Here is a 20,331-nt window from a genome sequence, read left to right as displayed (position 1 = left end):
TGTGTTTCCTGCATTAGGGCTATATCCATTTTCTGCCTTCTTAAGTACATCATAATCTTGTTCCACTTCAGGTAACTGTTGAGCCCCCTAACATTCCAGGTTACTATCTTAAGGTCCCCCATATTTTGACCATGCCCAGTCCCCTCCTTCGTCCCTCCTCGTCATCCACTTTAAGCACACACGGGCATATGTGTAAGCTCGTTCCCTAACAAATAACACTGCAAATCCCCCAACTCCCCTCCCTCCCCATCCCTTCCCGTTCTCAACTGTTGCCCAGCTCCATCCCTGGATCTCAGGCAATCACGCATTCAGTCCTTTCCCACTTGCCAGTACTAGGAACTCAGCAGGGGGTTACCACACTACCGGTAACCTATCTAACCTAAATATTGGGGTGTAAGGGTGGGTCCGCTGTATCTACTGCAATCATATTTATTATATTATGCGCATCAGTATTCTTCTACTTAGAAGCTAGCTCATCTCCCAGCTTGCGTATGGTCTATCTTATATTCAAGTCCCAATGTCATAGTTTAAACAGCATCTCAACCTCTGGAGCCGCTGCTTCACTTCTCCAATCCACCCTCTTTCTGTGTGTCTGTCCCCGACGGGCAATTCTGTCAATCCAACCACTCCGTCGCCCCCTTTGGAGTTTCAAAAAAGAGGGCACTGTTCTTGTGAAACACTATCAGTTTCGCCGGGTACATCAGCATGTACTTAAAGCCAGCGTCTCGCAGCCTCTTCTTCACAGTCCCATAGTTCAGTTACCTTCTCTGCACCAGAAGAGTGTAGGTCGGGTACGCCGTGATCGACGCAGCTGCCCTTCATATTGTACCCCTTTTCGGAAGAATTCCAGGATCTTCTCCCTGTCTGGATAGTTCAAGATTTAATGACTTTTATACTTAACACATCTTTTATAAGCGTGGATGTTGTATGTTGTTTTACGTCAATATGGTTTGCATGTTTGTTATTTGTTATGGTGTTTTGGGAATGCATGTGTTTTCCCACTTTTTTAAGGTGCATGTTGGATTAAAAATTTGAGCACTTGCATTTTTCACATGAGTAGTAGTATGTGTCATATTGTTTGGTTTTTTGTTTATTGCCTCACATTATGATGGGTGGCATTTTTTCTTGGCATTCTCTCTAGACTTCTGTGTCTTATTACCCATTCTTAAGATTAAAAAAATAATCAGTGGAGTATAATCAAAACAATAACATTTCAACACATTATATTGTTGTTATAATGTGCTGTATTTTAAAGAGTTATGATTTTAAATGTTACCAACAATTTTAAATCTTTAAATATATGTCATACATTTAACTGTACAAGACATGCACATTGACACTTTTTTTGGAAAGTTTACTCTGGTTTGTGTTACATATACTACCATTTATAAATTGTGTTACAGCAATTATTAATTTGCATTACAATGAAGTATAGCTAAGCGATAGTTACTATTATTTATAGGGTGTAATTTGTACAACTGGTAATGTGTACTTCTTTTTCACAAATGAAAAACAGTGTAACAACAGATAAATTACTATACTATAGCTGGTCAAGTGGCACAGCGAGTAGAGCGCTTGCTTTGACATCCGTGCAGAGCCTGCTAACGCAGGTTCGAATCCCGGCGGGGCCAAACTCAGCCTTTCATCCTTCTGAGGTTGATAAATGAGCACCACACACCGTGGGTAATAATAAGCAGCGCTCAGATACCTGAGGGTTCGTAGCGCTATATAAGTGCCAAATTATTATTATTATATGCCAAACATTGTATTCAAATGTAGTTGTTTGTTACATATTGCTTATGTATTAGCTTTTAGTACAATCTTACATCATACTTTTCATATTTAATTACATACACTGCACAGTAAGTATAATATAAGTTAAAACTTGCACAATGTTTACACATACAAGTAATGTGTAACCATATGAAAATTAAGCCGCTGCACTAGTACCATTGTTACATATAATGTTATAGCACTATTTATGATTATTCTGACATATGTACATTTTATTCTTAAATACACACTGTTATTGCATGTCTTTAAATCATTTGTAGTAGAGATATTTATGTATGGTAATACACATTGCACACAAGTTTTAAATTAGGTGCTTTAATGTACATTTATAAAACATAAAAAGACACAACTTTTAATGCAAAGCTACATTAATGTATGTAATAGTAGTATTCAGTGTATTTAAAATGTATATGCACATAATAAAAATACACAACTTTGAAACTATATAAGGACACAACTTTGAATTTTTGTAAAGTTAACTTAATCCAAAAGTACATTAATCTATGTAAAAGGCTAAATCCAAAGCTTGTGTAAATATTATTTAACAAACATGCTTTTAATTTTCATGCATATAACCGGAGCATGTCTTACAGTATTAAAAATGTACAAATGTTGCAATTGCTTTATTTTATTTACAAAATGATATGTTCCTGCATTTATAATTCATTTTTAATAAAGCATATTTATAAACATGTTTACATTACATTAATTTAAAAAACCATTTCTAAATCAAAATCATACTAACACAATACAATTTACAGTAAGACAATCCTGAACTTCCCGGTACAGTATATTTTTGTATAATAATATATTTGTACTGTGCTTGTATCCAGAGATCATTACTGCACCACAAGTGTCACAGAACGAGGAAATGAAATGCAATATGTCCAATATTAAATGCATTTTTGTATTTTCAACCGATGATGATATTGTATTTAAACATTTCACTCATGTTACCTTATTATCTATTGCCTTTAACTTTATATACTTGTGACAGATTTTGGTTTCTAGAATGTTCTACAACAAAGTGAAAGCAGTTGGTTGAAACCAATGATATACTATTTTCTTAATGTGTAAGAATAAGCTATTGTGTGATAGGCTGTATGTTTTGGGGGGTTCCATATGTTTCTGCTGCATGTGCAATGTGTTAAATGGTTTTTGGTACTTGTTTCAGAAGGCTGCTGCTTTGTTATCAGGTGCATTCTAGACTGTTCTACCACAAAGTGAAAGTAATTACTTTAAACAAATGAAATACTAATTTCTTAAAGTGTAAGTAAATGCTATTGTCTGATAGGTTATATTTTTCTGTGGGGGTCGTCTTTTTCTGTTGAATATGCAAAGTATTAAATGGTTTTTGGTACTTGTTTCCAAAGGCTGCTGCTGTGTTATATGGTGCGTTAAAAGTAAATGTGTTAAATGAATGTGTACACAGTTCATTTTAGTAACATGTAAATATTGCATTTGCTGTAATAAATTTTGTGTAACAATAAAGTTACTGTTTGAGTTAAAGTAAATTTGTATGTGTTGTTGATTTTGTTCTGTTAGTTATGTCCCCTATATTTTCTGAACATTCACCAAACATTGTTTGTATATATTCTAAGTTTCATTGGTAACTATACTTTATATACTTTTATATTTGTAATCCCGGCATTATTCATCATGCATATTATATTGTACTGCACAGATATAGTATAATGTAAATGTACCATTGTTTTTTTTTACCTGTCTTTTAAAGGCATGTGTAAGGATTGGGATTTGGAATTCTGGACTGGTGTGTTGTGGCAGGAGTCTAGAGTCCAGGTCGACCTGAGTAGGGAAGGATTATGCAGCAGGGGACTGTATTTCCCTAGGTAACTATAATTCCCAGAAGGCTGGGCCAGGCCGAGCAGTTTTTTCTGGTGACTCTGACCTTCCTTACTGCCGCTGCTGCTATCTTGAAGTAGAGAACTTGCAGTGTTACGAATATCTACATAGTTGGTTCCTGACTTTGAACTCTGAACTTCCACCTGGCTTAGAAAATTCGTTTAGACTCTGAACTAGAATTTGATTTTATAGTTATATGTTTTATTTATGTCTTTTACATACTATATCTGAAGCCCTGCCCCCCGCTTGCATCACCACCTTAAAAGAGAGCATTCACGCGCACCAGCATGCGTGCACACCGACAAGTGCATTGAAGTGCTGTTTTGCTGTTCTGCCAGGCTGTGGAGCGGTGGAGTGTTTAGAATCCCTTTATGTTGTGAAAATAAGCTTCTAACTGTCCCACATAAAATACAGGGTCTTCGCCTGTAGCGCGAAGTGGGAAGCATATCAGGTTTAGCATAGTGTTTTTCCCCAGTAGCCACGGCAGCACCTCTGCAATCTACAATCCCTACTATGTGTTCTGATTTCCTGCATCGGCTGGTTTAGAGGCTGTGCGTGACTATTTCTTGCTTCTCCCGCTGCATGCGTAAGCAGAGGGAGATTGAGACTGGAAGACTATACTCGCAGATAGCAACGCACAAGGTAAGATTATCCAACTCCCTCTTTGTTTGAGTGTGCTCATGCATTGCTATACTCAACTTGGTGAATACCTTGTACTGAGTAGCCGATTTCTGGAAAATTCAGAATCTACGCAGTTGTAACCATAACCAAAATTATACAGCAAAGGTTTCCTGTGTGATGCTTTTCTAGTCTCGGAATCACAATTATCTGTAATTACAGGTGCATCACAAGACAGGGATCATAGCAACTCTATTGTACTATTGTTGTTAACAAAATGTTGTGGGTGCTAGCTATCTCCGATATTGTTTTGCCTCACTCTCACCAACGCAGTCTGCTGAGTAAAGGCGGTCTGATCTGGTGCACATGCATACTCAACTTTCCTGTCTCCGTACAACATTGTTTAGCTCTTCGTAGGTGTTTAGTGCTTGTTCTTGTGATTGTGTAGAGGTTGTCAGCAAAATTTCATATGTTTGAAGATTATCTTAGATGCAGTAGACATGTGTAGGTGCACTTACTCCCTATTACATAGGAACTAGCGATTCCGGGCCACAAGATAGAGCCGAGCTGTCTAACCAGTGTCCAACTATTATACAACATGCTTTGTTTTTTCTGAATTGTTTCTAATGCACCCTCACTCTTACATTTTTAGACTCAATTTCCATAAATCATGGATTCTGAAACACCACTCGTAGGTGCCTGTGATGTAGTAGACATCATAGACAACACTAGAGAGAATTATGAGGCCGGCATTGTAGGCGCTAAAAAAGCCTCTGAGGAAAAACTGACCAATGACTTACATACAGATCCATCAGTATGTGCTGTCAATAAAATGTTGGGTCAGTGTCTACATTGGTGACCACACCTCATTATCATGCCAGAACAAATCAAACAAAAGAGATAAGCAGCCCAACAAATACTCTGCTGTCATCTCCACCTGGTCGTCACTATCCACAGTGAGGAAAACACACTTGTATCCCTAAGACAAGAACAACAACTAGTCTGCTACCAAAACGAGGAGGTGGGAGTGACAAAGAAATAAGAAAGGAGAATGAAATTAGAGAAATGTCTGTAATTGAGGCAGTTCCTACTAAAATGAGGGTAATGACCAACTATTAAGTGAATTCCGAGTATTCCGATTAATGAGAATGAAAACATAGAAACTATTCTGCATGCAACAAATGAAAATGTTACCTTGACTAATAAAGAATTAGTACTCGCTGCCCAAGAGATTTAACAAGAACTTAATACTTTGCTCCCTTGTGTAACAAGCAAACTAATGGAGAATGTTCTTAATCTCCCTACTGAGATTTATAAAGAGGATCCCCTCCCTAGTCAGAAGGATCACCAAATCCAAAAACCCAACAATGTGGCCATATGAGCCCAAATTAATGGCCTAGCATCGTCTACTACAATCTCTCTTTTTTCACATACCATGAATAGTTCGCCTATGACTGAAATGATAAATAGAAAAGCAATCTGTGTAGCTAACAACGAGGACAACTATTCACTAATCCCAAAGCTCTCAGATATATGTGAAATAGCTTGTAATAATGAGAATGGCAATGGGGCTCTGGACAATACTGAGAATACTGACCTAAGGACAGACAGACATTCCTTAGGTACTCCTACAAAGTTAGTGGCTGAACAACATACTAATAATCTGGATATATCGACTAATAGTGTCACTAGTACTGCGTCAGAAGCAATGCTTAAAATAGTGGAAAATCTGTTGTATAAGATTAATGAAAAATGCAAAAGTTTAGAAAAGAAAATAGACATGCAATCGTTATTACTAAATTAAAGTATCAACCGTTCGAGAAGGGTATTTAAAGATGTAGCATCCAACACGGAAGTACCTGTGATCGAAATAGATCTGGCTTCAAAAGGAACTCTTTCCTCTAAAGTCTGTCAAAAATCGAAGCCTAAACCTAAGATCAAAAAAAGTGCTATGCCAAGCATGCATGTACTCGACAAAAAAACGAGGGAAAAAAGATAATGGTTCTATACTTATAGATAAACCCAATGAGCTGATCCTGATACCGATAAGGGAGAATAGCAACCCCATAGAATTAGAGAATTGCAAATGTAATGAGGAGACAAACAAGAGTTACACCCAAGGAGCACCAATTATTAATAACTGTGCAGAGCCTGAGACTGGTGTGCTATTTAGAGATTCACTTAAAGAGATATAAAATCAGAATGACATCCGCAATTACTTACGTGAATTATTTAAAGAATCACAGAGTAAAACATCTAGTACAGGAGAGACTAAAGGAAAGGATGTATTGGCTTCCCAACTTGACATTACAAACATAGATGAGGGTGTCTCCGCCAAGGCCATAAACCACGATCAGATGTGTAGTGCAAGGTGCATAGTAACAAATAGTGCTGTTAGACCCGCACAAGCCACTGGTATCAGTGCAGATACAAATCGTGACCACATGACTACAAATAATAGTGCTCAGAATTCCCCATCAAAAACCATGACTAGTAGTCACCATTCAACTGAGATGGTAAAAGCTTTAGAAATCAAATCCGATACAGGCATTGAAAGCCACCGGCCTTTAAACAGAGCCACGGTCATGCAAATATTAAACACTGTAATACCCCAGAGAATGATCACACCTGATTATATACTAATTGTGGACCAGTTAGAAGGCAGACTTCATGTATCCTCTAACGTATTGGTTTAAATCAAATTTGACTATATTTTTAAAATATTAAAATGAACTGTTTAAATTAGGCTACAGTTGTTAAGAAATTGATATGAGGAAATGTAAATACCCAAAAGAAAGTAAAATAACATGGAAGCAAATTGTAACTGCAAAGTTAATAGGAGCTAAGAACCAAATATCCCCTGCCCGTTTGCCACAAAGCAACACACTAGTAGATAGTGCAGATCTAAGTGCAACAAATAAAGTAACTCAAGTTCAAGAACCTGATAACAAAACAGGATATTGGAATTGGCTACCCACTATTTTTACAATCCACTTTGCAGACACAACAAGATAACTGCTGCCTAATGTGCTCTTGGTATACTAGAGGTTTCAACCATCTGTCTGCAGATGATGGCCTACTAGCTAACATTGATTTATTCCAAATAATCGCCTTACAAGAGACATGGCTTGTGGACATCTGTGAGATTTTTGGCCACAGCACTCTACAGGTTGCAGCTACTAAAGGTCAAATACGTAGACCGCGAGGTGGCCTACTGGTGTCTCTACGCCACCCCTGGTGGCTAATAGCTATACACTCCTCTGAAATGATACACACTGTCTTAGTAAAGATTGAGAATACAGTCTCAACGGAGTTCATAATAATAAACATCTATGATCCTCCAAGTAGAGTTGCCACCAAAAATAACTGTAGAATTGTGAAGCAAATTCTTCAATTTAATAAGAGAAATATTCCTGTGTTTGTAGTAGGGGACTTCAATGCAAAAATGTACAATATCAATACTTCGCTCGTACATCAGATGGAATCTAGCCCTTTGTGCGAATGAGTGTCTGATTTGCAGGGAAATCATGGTTGACTTTGTTTACTAGCCTTAAACTCGGGATGCTTTATGGAAATTGCAATGGAGACGCTGATAGAGCTTACACATGAATTTGTGGAAAGAGCGCCTCAACACTCGATTATGTGTTCATTAATGAAGTAGTGAAAAAAATGACAACTGATGTGGCTATAATACAGAGAGAAGAAAGTGATAATTTACCTACCTCTATGTGTAATGTTGGAGTTATTGGTCAAAGATGTTGTGTTAAATGCTGGTAAAAATAGAATCAGCTGGAACCCCACAAATCTCAAAGCAGCTAGCAGCTTTGTGACTGAGGAGCTCCTTCTCTTTGCTAAAAGTTGTCAACTGATACAAGTCACTTCTGCATCCAATATCCTGCAAGAGTTAGCTAACCTAATGCTTCGAAGTAGTGATATGATAAAAAAACACATATAAGAGTCCAGGTGAACGCTGGAACAAGCCAGCGACCACATATCTGAAACATGATCACAACATCCAATGTGCAAAATAAGTAATGAGAAAAGAGATTGCAATAGTGACCCATAAAATTAGATCTGAGGTCTGTAGTCCTGACATCCCTGCAAAGGTGAGAGACATACAAAAAAAAGTTCTGAAATGTCCTAAGAACATATATAAAAAGCAACAATACGTGTTATGGCTAACATTGGCATCCCATGCAAGAAACAACAATAACATAGGTATGTGGTGCACTCTTAAAGGTGCAGCAAAAATAAATATACCTATTAATAGTGTCCCAGAAGAAAGCTGGCGTGTCCACATCCAAAATACATTCGGTGCTACATTACCCTGTGATGAATATCATACTCAGCAAGAGGCAAACTGGTGTTGTAGTCAATCCATTCAACAGATCTCTCTAATGATTACTAAACTTCCATCATCCTGCGCAATTGGGCCTGACGGGACATGTAACGTTCTACTCAAACTATCCCCTAACCGTTGGGCAAAAACCTTGCATCACTTATTTAATGCAATAGCGAGTAATGGGGAATTACCTGGCACTTGGAAAGAAAGTATTATATTCTCAGTGTACAAAAAAGGCATGTGGAAACTACCTACGTACTACAGAACGTTGGCAATGTTAGACATCCCTGCTAAAATGTCTGCACGTGTTCTTTTGAAGGAGTTTAATGAATGGATTGACCAAAACCAAATACTTCCCATTAATCAGACAGGCTTTCAGATGAAATCAAGCACCTGCCACAACTTGATTTGCTTGGTAACAACCATTGAATATGCTTGGGAATGCCGTCATCTGCCAGTATATTCAGCCTTCATTGATTTCAGCGCAGCATTTGATACGGTCATGAGGAATAAACTATGGAACAAGCTAGTGAAATTGAATATTCCTAATGGCCTGTTAAAAATTATACAACTGCTATATACCGACACGAAGGTTTGAGTGAGAACTGACAGCAAAGGCCACCTAACGGATCCTTTTTCGAAAGTGCGAGGAGTCAAACAAGGATGCATACTGGCAGCCACACTGTTTAACTTATATCTTGCAGACTTGGCGGAATCACTAAATCTATCTGAAGCCTGTCCTGTTAAATTTGGCCCTTTAAAATAAAGCTGGCTAGGCTATGCTGACTATTTGTTGTTAGCTGATTACACACCAAGGGGTCTTCAGGTACTCTTAGACGCCCTGGGTGAATATGCTGCCAGAAATGGATTAAGAATTAATATTGAGAAGACCAAGATTGTCGCTTTCAAGGGTAAATTAAAGAGCAGGAAACAATGCATGGTGACTTGGAAAATTGATGGCAAAGAAATAGAACAAACACAATGCTATAGATACTTAGGTATCATAATAGACGACAGGCTGAGCTGAGTTGAACAATGGACAGCAAATGAAAACAAATGTATGTCGATTGCTTATACATTGAGTAGTTTCATTGGTAGACAGTGCAGAAGTTCCATTAAAACTATTCTGTTTATTTACACTGCCAAGGAAGTGCCTTGCATACTCTATGAAGCTGAAGTGTGGGGGCACAAATGGACAGGCGAACTGGGGAAGCTCGAAGCAAACATTTTGAGATTACCCTTCCGCATGCCACTTTCTCTTCCCACCAAATTTCTCCTGCTAGAATTTGCAATAGTGAAAATCACAGGGGTTTTTTGAACATAAGCTAGGAGAAGTTGGTCTGCTTGCAAAATGGAACTATAATGTGTCTCTTCATGCACGCCTTTGCTACTATGGAAAACCACACTCAACAGGGGTCTATAGGACATCTGTATGTGAAACATAAGAAATGGGTGACAGATAATTTGAGCATATTAAGCACCTCGTACTTGCTGCAGATAAAACAGTGCTGCAAGGAAAAAATAAAAGATCAGTACACTGAAAGAGATGTGGTTAACCTAGCTATCCTGGTAAATTGTGGCCCCTTCATTGCCTATTGGTTGGAGCGATCCAAGCGAGGCACATATATTGAAGCCTACATTAACAGTGAAAGCTTACAATCTTATTTACTATGTACATTTAATCAAGCAGAAGTAATAAAATAAATTTTCATTTATGTGGAAACAACATAATAGAATCTATTGAACATGTCTTGTGTAGACGTGAGAGTCTAAATTGTTTGAGAATGTGAACAGTGCAAGCATACTCTAACAAGGTAACAGAGCTCTCCCCGACAGTGATGTGGTCTGACCATATGCAAGGAAATTATGCTAATCTGATCTATCACATGATGAGATTTTATATGGACATTATGAAGATTTTAAAATGCTGACAGAATAATACAGTTAAATCAAGGTTGATGGATTTTGCTGCAGGTTGACACAATTAAGTTCTGCTGTAAGTTAATGTTGTCCTATTGATGTTATGTGGTTAATGTGTTTTTATAGATTTTTTGTTTGATTTGTTAAAAACCCTTTGTGGGATCACAATGATACAAAACAAACCAATACAGGGAAGCTATGACTCAAATGTGGTATAATATTTTAAATGGACAGTCATGTCAAAATGCGGTGTGCAGAATAATATGTAATGTCCACCTCTATAAGGAAATACATGTGTTGATGGACCAATATCAAGGCAATGGAACATAGCCTAATATGTGCCTACATGCCCAAGAAAGTATATAACTCTTGATTATATTGTTGGCATTCAGGAACTTAGTTTCAACATTCAAAATGCTTTTGGCTTCCAACTGTCATTATTTAAGTTCCCTATTGCCACCCCAGGCATGCCTGGTAGCGTTGTAAATGCCAAAGAAACCAAATCCCTGTTTACCTTCATGTATTTCATTGAAATGTTTAGCTATTGGGTATGAGAAATCTGAATTTTTTATTGCACGTATATGCTGGGGAATGTTGATTTTCAACTTTCATGTGGTACTTCCCACATACCACATGTTACGTAAGCACAATAATGTATATATCAAATATACCTAATTTCACATGTTATTTTAGATACAAGTTGTATGGCATGTCCCAGAATCGGTATGTTTTACACATTATGGCATAAGTGCATGTCTTACATCTGGTGCATTTATAAAACCCTTTCCCATATCTCGCAACCATGATGACCCTGTGTACACTTGTTTCTGTACTTGGAGAAAACTCAACACTAATGTGCTCTTTCATGATGGAGACGTACGATAGATGATACAGGGATGATTGCCCACTATAGATGACACATTTCTATCTGCCTTGAGAATGTACCAATGTTTTTGAATTATTTGGCACATTGCTGCAGATTCAGGACAGAAAGTGAGTATCAACCTAGTCTGATCTGTATTCTTGTGGATGTCTAATTGTTCTGCCTTAGTCGTTAACAAGTGATTGCGATAAAAATGATCATACATTAAAGAAAGCTTTCTCTGTGAGCTTCTTGAAATAACCACGACTACAAACGTTTTGAGCTGTTAACCTACTTTCCTTGTCAAAAAATAATATCAGAGCAATTCCTGCAGAGTCGTATAAACTCCCCATAGGCAATGCTCTGTTTAAGAAGTCACAGTGTATGGGCAGCATGTCACAGTGTGATAGAAGTGGTCGGTTTTCTATGAAATTCTGTTGACAACTCACCATTGTTTGGTCTCACAAGTACATCCAAAAAAGCAGTTTCTTCTCTTTTGTGGGCTTCAGTAAATTTAAAGTTCTATTAATTGTCATTAAGTATCTTTACAAACCTCAGGCAGTTTTTTTTCAGAGACGTTACAAATTAAAAATAAATCACCAATGTATCATAATCATATCACTTCCTGTCCTGTATAGTACATATTTCCAGCTGACCACACAATTCATTTCTCCCACTAGCCCATAGTAAGGTTTGCATATGAGGGACACATATTGTGCCAATTGCTGTGCTCTTTAATTGTCTATAACAGACTTTGTTAAAGAGAAAACCATTGTTGGGGAAACAAAAAAAATAATTTCCAAAATCATTTCAGTGTGTCTCAGGTAACTAAGAGACCTGATATTCAAATAATATTGACCTGCCTTCATGTTCACATTATGCCTAATGGATGTATATAAATAAACAACATCCAATGTTGCTAGCATGAAACCCTCCTCACAAGTAATATTATTGATCTTCTGTACAAAATCCTTTGTATCTTCCAAATATGAATGTAGGGAAGACACAGAGGATTGCAAAACGTCATCCACACATTTTGACATATTCTTAAGTAAAGACCCTGTCAATATGACTATGGATCTCCAAGGTGGTTTATGGAGACATTTATGGATCTTTGGGGCAAAGTATACAGTGTCATAGGAGATTCTGGACGTACAAATGTGCACTCTTCCTCATCCAACAAACCTATAGTTGTGCATTTCTCTGAAAGTACACAGAGATCTGCCTTGATGGAGTAGGGGGGATCTTCAGATAATTTGCTTTAATTTCAACTGCCTACTGGCTTCCTAAAGATAGTCACTGAGATTTATTAATACCATGTTGGACTCCTTGTCAGAGGGTTTCATAACATTCTCAGACAGTTGTTTTAGTTCTTGTAAAGTCTGATACTCCCTCTTTGATATAGTACCTCAGTGCTTGGTAGTTCCACTGTGCACTAGCACCTTGATGCGTCTCTGTGCTAGATGGAATTACCAATAAAATGTCTCAGACCAAATAACCAGTCAGACTCAAAGAAGATGGTCAAATACTGCTTTTATCTCAATGAAGGAAACCCGGGTTAATCGTCATTCATCAAATTGATTCATGCAAGTTAAGCTTACCTGCACCATTGTTTCCAGACCAGCAAACTACGAGTTCTGCGGGCGTGTGCAGTCCTAACCACTAGGTCTGCCCTGGCGGGCAGAACGGCACCCGCCCGCAGACTTATACTGAAACACCAGCACCGTCAATGATGGTGCTGGTTTTTCAGTGGTCCCCACTCCCATGGAGACATTTTAGTGTGCAGTCAGACAGGAGAAAAATGTAGAGAAGGCTCTGTCAAACTTATGATGATGTTTGCAGAAAAAGGGTACAAAGTAGACAAAGACAAATTACAGTATTGTCAAGAAGAAGTATTATACATAGGACAGTTAATCTCGCATGGAGGATGAAAAGTCAAACCTTGTAGAGCGGAAGCCATTATGAGAATTTTACAGCTAAAAACAATGAGACAAATGCAGAAATGTTTAGGTCTATGCAATTATTGCAGGGCCTGGGTCAGCACTTAAAGAGGCACAGGTGTCATAAACTAAATTAGTGTGGAAAGAAGACATGACTGAAGGATTTAGTGAATTAAAAAATGCGATTAGGACAGCTCCTGTATGAGGAAATTTCTAATTACAGTGAATCATTTTACTTATTTTCACATTCAAATGGAGAGGTTATGACAGCAGTCCTTACACTGAAAACGACATTAGGACAGGTTATGACAGTGGGATTTTAGATCCAGTTTTGAAAAATACTATCCTTGAGAACAATCTTTGGCAGCTGCTGCATTTGTCATAGAAAAGGCTTCAAGTACAGCTATGGGATGTGTGGGATATATTGACCCACTCAGCTGTGCTATACTACATCACTTTGCTGCAGTGGTGCAAGAAACAGCAAAATGGCCGCGCTGACTCCTGTGCGCGCCAGAATCTCAAAACTGCATTTTTACAACCACCAGGAAAATGGCTGCACCACCCTGCCACACACATTTCAGGAAGGGTGGAACAGAGCACACGCTGCAGGAGTATGCCAGTGTGCTCTGCAACATGTAACATGAAATTAAGTGAAAGAGGCAGCATTAATTTGCTGGAAACCCAAAATGCCTCTTGAAAAGAAAACCTTTTTCACCCTATAAAAATGCTGTTTGGCGCTAAATCCATCCATTTACCATGAAACTGCTGTGACTAAAAAGGCCCTTCATGTCCAGGATCATTCATTATGCCTCAGAGGAACCGGGCCTTATTTGAATGACTGCTCCTGTCAAACGTATCTTTGAAAAATCAGCCAGGGGCTTTGTTTTCATTTTACACAGGAAGCACATCTAAATCTTTGCAAAAGTATCTAAAAATCAGCTGTTCAGAGAAAGACTCTAAATAGATGCCTATTTAAATGTATCCATGCTGCAAAACAGCTCCAGCACTCAAGAAAAGAACTATAGCTGCATAACGTGTGTATTTGCTGGAAATGAAAACCAAATTTAAAGAAATAGTAAAATGTGCTTTTTCTGACTGAAGAGAGAAAATCGCCTATGTAAAAGTAAATTGTTGTGTGAAGGCCTGCTTACTTAGCAATGTAAAAGGATTTGTTGCTGGTAAAAGTACACTTATAAACTGTTTTGATTCTACAGGTTTAAGTCAAGATGTAAAATGAAAGCTAAAACTCATAGGCTAAGTTGGCAAGCTCTAAAAAAACTTGCTCTGCCAGTTGCTAGCCTTGAGAAAGGGTGACACTTCATAAACGTCTGGCACAGGAAAGCACTAATTGCCAGCTTGAAAGACTTTGAATGCACCAGGACAAAGAAACTTCACAAGCTCATCAGACATTCGTCTGTGCTCCAGGCTGGGACAATAGCAGGCTGAGACTCTCACCTGTCAAGTGTGAGGGGCAATAAAACCTTCAATCAAGAGAGAGGCCCCTCATCCTGCTTCAAAGAAACTGACAATTGACAGAAGTTGGGGGAAAGAAGAAAACACTGATCAAGTTGCAATGGACTTCCTTTTGGTTTTATAGGCTATTTTGTAACTGAACTTTAAAGACGTTTAACTTTGCAGCAAGAATTAAGAAAAATATGAACAGTTCATAGGTCTAAATCTAATTTTATGCTCTTTCTTTGAAAACTTGGTAGAACTCATTACTGCACAAGGAACAGAAGTTACAAAATATGACAGATTCCCAGGAAAGTATTGATGTTGCAAACATAACATTTTGGAAATATATCCCTGGGGACAATGCACATCTGTGTACAAAGTTGGGGAATTTTAAGCCAAATCTTTCATGTTTAAAATTATCATAATGTGTCAGCAAGGCGAAACCAGCTCCCACAGACTTGGGGTTTGGATTGAAATATGACGCACAAAATATGCAACCTGTCTATCGGATTTTCTCATAGGTTGCAACTGCATAAATATGTGTTTGTGTCAAAATTAGATTTTGGTTTCAGTAGCTAGGGGAGGTTTCTAAACATTGTAAACATCACCCCATAAACATGTCATGCTTTTTTTGTGATCCAATCAGCGAAGAGCTAGGAGGAGATTTCTACCTTGCCCAATCCTGTTATTAGAGGCGGGAGTAGTAAGCCTGCCCTTGTCATATACTTTAGTGATGTCATCTGGCATGATAAATAAGGACCCTTGACAGCACTACAGACACTGATTCCAGACTTTCTTCCTGAATTCCTGCGTGGCGTTCGGTTCCTGATTCCTTCATCCTGTTTGATCCTGATTCCAGATTTGTATTATAAAGCCAAGGTCTATGCATTTCTGACCCCATTTTCAGCTAGGCCTCAAATTCTAACAAAATCCCAAAAGCCCAAGGGAAGCATCCAGATCCAGCCTGGCTTGCTGCTACTATGTGCATGCCTGCTGCGAATTCGCCATCCCGCTGATCTGTAGTATCCAGTAACCAGAGATGCTAGCCCAGTGCAGTCCGGTGACCAGAATGGCTCAGCTGATCCTGTCCACTAGATTTGCCTAGCTGTCCTTTGTTAGACCAGAACCGTGTGGTGACCAGAACCCTTGACGGTCCAAAATCCTAAATTAAAAGTGAACTGTAAGTATTGATAGGAGTCATACAAAACCATAGCATACCTTGCCTTGCCTTGTCCTATCTCAATCTCTGGACCATCCTATCCTTACCTTAATAACCTGTAATATTGTCAGAATCCTTATTGCAATCCTGTCCTTGATTTATCTTGCTAAGCGCCATTTCTTTAGTCATTTTTATCTTGTGTAAATCTTAAACTATCAATCATATTTCGAGTGATCCAAATGGTTCGCCAGGGCAGGCGCTGGAGATATGGGGTTGAGGTAATGAATCAACTCTAGAGCTTACTGTGTCCCTCTTTGGTATTCTAGCCTGAATGCTCTCGCATAGAGTAAAACTAGTCTTGTCCAAACTGAGTTTCTGTTCTGTTTTCACTACCCGATTTTTCTAAAAGCGCCTGTTATTCTACATTGCATATCTCCCTCAGTTTAATAGCTCAATACCTCATTTCAATTCAATTTCAAATACCTAAGACCTATAGCTACACCCCAACCCAAGAACCACACTCAAAATCAGTGCGTTTCACCAATTTCTATTGAAAACCATTTGGATAATTTTAGCCGGGAATCAACATTTTTGCAAAGTTTTACACATGTTATTTTTATTCTACATTATTTTCAACCTTCCATTCAAATTTGAATTGTTTACTTTTGCTCAAACTATTGCTTATGACTGCTAGTATCTTTCCAATGTTGCTCCCATAGAAAACTTATTTAGGGATTTTTGCACACTTTCAGTGTTTCATTCAGCCATTTCCGAGTGTCACTTTAACATTGCAAAGGTTCAAATCCGTTTTTCTCTCTTGTTTGAGGAGGGAAGGTTGGATTCAAATTCTGTTTCTGATTCCTCATTCCTGATTGCCAGCTGCTTCCTTGTATCTAATTAGAGTTGCTTATTTGTGGGTTGAGGAATATTGCAGGGGGAAATACTAACTTGAGTGCTATCTTTCCAAAAATTCAAAGTGTTCCTATTTCTCTGGTGTTTTCTATTTTGTGTTGCTAAAGAGTGAATTTAAGTGCATTACATACCTTATTTGTTATTGTCTCCACATTGGTGATTGCCGCCCCATATATTAAAAAGTGTATGATTGATTTGAATTTTAAATTAATAAATAAATATTACCTTTACCAACCAGCCTGATTCCTGGTCCATCATGACCTGTGGTATTTGAAAAGGGGTGTGATATGAGTGGTGTAGCTCTCAAATATTGAACCTATATATATATATATATCATAAAATAAGCATTTCAATTGTGCGCTGCATATTAGGCTTGTCAAGGAGTTCCCTCCTTCTCACCTCAGTCGGTTCTTTACCGGCATCCTTGGTTGATGCCTTCTTACGGGTGGAGCGGGTTTTGAAGAAGGCGGCCCGTGTCTCTGCCGAATCCAGAATGCGTTCAGTTTTCCAGGAGGTCGAACCCAGGAATCCTGGAGGCAATGCAAGTTCGCTAGAACTCGAATCCAGGAGGTAGATGAAGGGGGAGGACAAGGAAGGGAAAGCGGGAGTGGAAAAGGAGAAGAACCGCGAGCTACGGAGCACACGTCTGGTCGCTACGGAGCAATAGCATTGAGACGCGCGGAGCCGCTGAAGGCGTGGTCTAGAAATAGGGAAGGGCTACGTCCAGTGCATGGAGAGAGAAGGGAATACGCTGGACGGCCATTTTGGAAGTATTTATGTGAACAAGCCCATTGTGACAGGGACCATGAAGCCCAATAGGGGCGCACCCTGCGATTCATGACAAGGCTGAGACCAGGGTGTATCACCTGATTGAAATACTTAACAGATTTGGGGGCTTGTGCCATGATTTTGAGTTTAATTACCACCCGTGACAGTCTGGCACAGCAGACTAGCCTGCAGGGTAGTGACACTTTGCTTGGTTGGTGTACCAAAATAATTAATAAACAAAGAACATTCTCTAAATGGCTATCCCAATAGAAATCGGTATGGCTAGGGAGCACCTCCTGCACAAGCTTTTTGTCAGGGCTGAGTGGCCAGAACAGAATGAACATGTCTGGCTACAGGAAATCATGCAACAAGTCACTGCCATAGATCTGGATATATGGCAGGACAATGGCCCATTACACCAAGCTCGTAGTGAATTGTACATGGCACCAAAAATTAATGATTCTGGCAAAATTGCCAGAATTGCGGCCTATCTATACCTCCACATAGGAGTGATATGGGAAAAACACGCTGAAAACATAGTTCTGGCACAGAATCAGATGGAATTATTAGAGAAACACCCAATTACACCCAATTACAGGCACTAAAAAAGGAGTGTTAGGAAAGGGTTAACTCTCGGCAAGAGAGTCAACACAAGCTAGCGCAACAATTACAATTTAATAAACCATTTACCCTACAGGACCAGATAGACAAATTGAAAGAGGAAAATAATAAATGAATTGTTAAAGACCTCCACTCTCAAGAGGAATTTGATCAGGAACGCCAGAAATCCAACACTATAAAAAAACAAAGAGATGATCTGGCGGAGCAGAGGGGCACCCTAATTCAAGAGAAAGATGCCCTAGGCCAGGAAATAAGCGAGTTAAGGACCGAGTTACGGGAAAGTAAGTTGGCCCTTCATGAGCTAAAGGAACTAAGAACTGAGCATGGGAAGCTAATGGAGAAGTCATCAGTGAAAAAACGCACAGCTTCCTGACAAATGACCACCCGATCATGCCTGTCTTCTATATATTGCCATATGTTACTCAACCTGTTTTTTTGGTAATGAAACTGGTGTTGGGTGCACTTTGACATCCATCAGTGTAAAAGGAATTAATTAAGATTACAGCATATTCGATATATATCGAACTGTGTTACACAAACATAGTAAAGTCCATTTCTGTTTTACTTACAGAATGGACATTATTTTCGGAACAGATAATTTGATGGCCCTGAAGATGAACTTTTGAAGTTCGAAAAGCGTTGGCACTAGTTACAGGACTTCACTCCAAGTGTCTTCTGGATTTTAAAACTAAACTTAAGGACAACTTTTTAGTATATGCAAATTAGGCATAATTGCACCAAGAACCCTACAGAAGAAGGGGGGAATCTAAAGAATCTGAACTGTTGGATGCAACCTTGTGATTTGCATAATGCCAATCTTTGAATTGGCTGTTGTACACGAATAAGAAAAGAAAAGTTGTACTTGAATTTCATGCTTATTTTGCATTACTGTTATTTTTTTAATCATTTATCTTTGTATCACTTATGCAAAGATTGTTTGATTGAATCACTTGGGACATGCATTTAATGTCCAAACCTCTTGTTATAATTAAAATTGTGCACTATTCAATCTATAAAATGTATGATGTGGCTATTGACATCTACTATATTGTAGGCATCCATAGACATGTTGATGAACATGTAAAATTGTTTTAAAAAAGTGTCAGTATTCAAACAGCTCAAATTCCACTTTAAAAAGTCAACAATTGATTATCTGAACGGGTCATAATACGACCATCCAACAACACAGGAGGGCTTAGACCCTACAAGAGTGCAGGAAAGTTTCACCCTTTGGCAACAAAGGACTCATTTTTCAAATAGTGTTGGTTTAGAGCCTCTTATGGCCTAGAGAAATATACAAGTTCGTAAGAACTCCAGGAGTTATTATTGAACTAAAGAATATCAGTACAATCAGTCATTGTACACTCAGATGAAAAAGTAGTGCCCCTCAAACCCTGTTTTTCTTGTTCCAGACATTTCCAGTGTTAGGCCTATCACAGAGGGAGCACACCATTACAGAAACTACATAAAATGTCTTTTGCACAAATTGAACAAACTACCAAGAATAGAGCAGAAACATTTGGCTTTAGTGAAGAGGAACCCCAGAGAATTCTGGGTCAAATCAAAACCACTGGTGAAGAACTATACTGTAGAGAAACCGGAAGCCTTAATTTGACAACTCCAGTGGAAAATACGATGGGAAATCAATCTGAAATTACACGCATCCACTCTCGCCCAGTATCATAAAGCGCCACAAATCCCTAGAGAACTTACAGTTAACCTTGAACCAACTTTATGAAAGGACAATCCGGCTTTTGTGAAGAGGTGGCAGAAAAAACTTAACAAATGTTCATTGGACCTTATACTTCTTACAATAGAAGAATTAGCACATAACCTTGGCACATTAGAAGAAGAAATTACAACCATCCACAACAACCTTAAAACAGGATTTACAGGTGAACAACTGAAAAATTATCTGGAAGACATGAACCTTAAGTTGGCAAAATACAAACAGGAGCTGGAAGTTAAAAAAATCCGGAAATTTAGACGCGATACACAAGATTATCAACTGGATTTCGTTTACTCCTGGCAGGAGTATTACGGAAAACAAACATCAAGACCTTTTCAACCACGCACA

This window comes from Ambystoma mexicanum, chromosome 5p (genome assembly GCF_040938575.1).
Source record: "Ambystoma mexicanum isolate Mex_15411 chromosome 5p, UKY_AmexF1_1, whole genome shotgun sequence".
Classification (NCBI taxonomy): Eukaryota; Metazoa; Chordata; class Amphibia; order Caudata; family Ambystomatidae; genus Ambystoma; species Ambystoma mexicanum.
Note: the sequence above shows the minus strand (reverse complement) of the source record.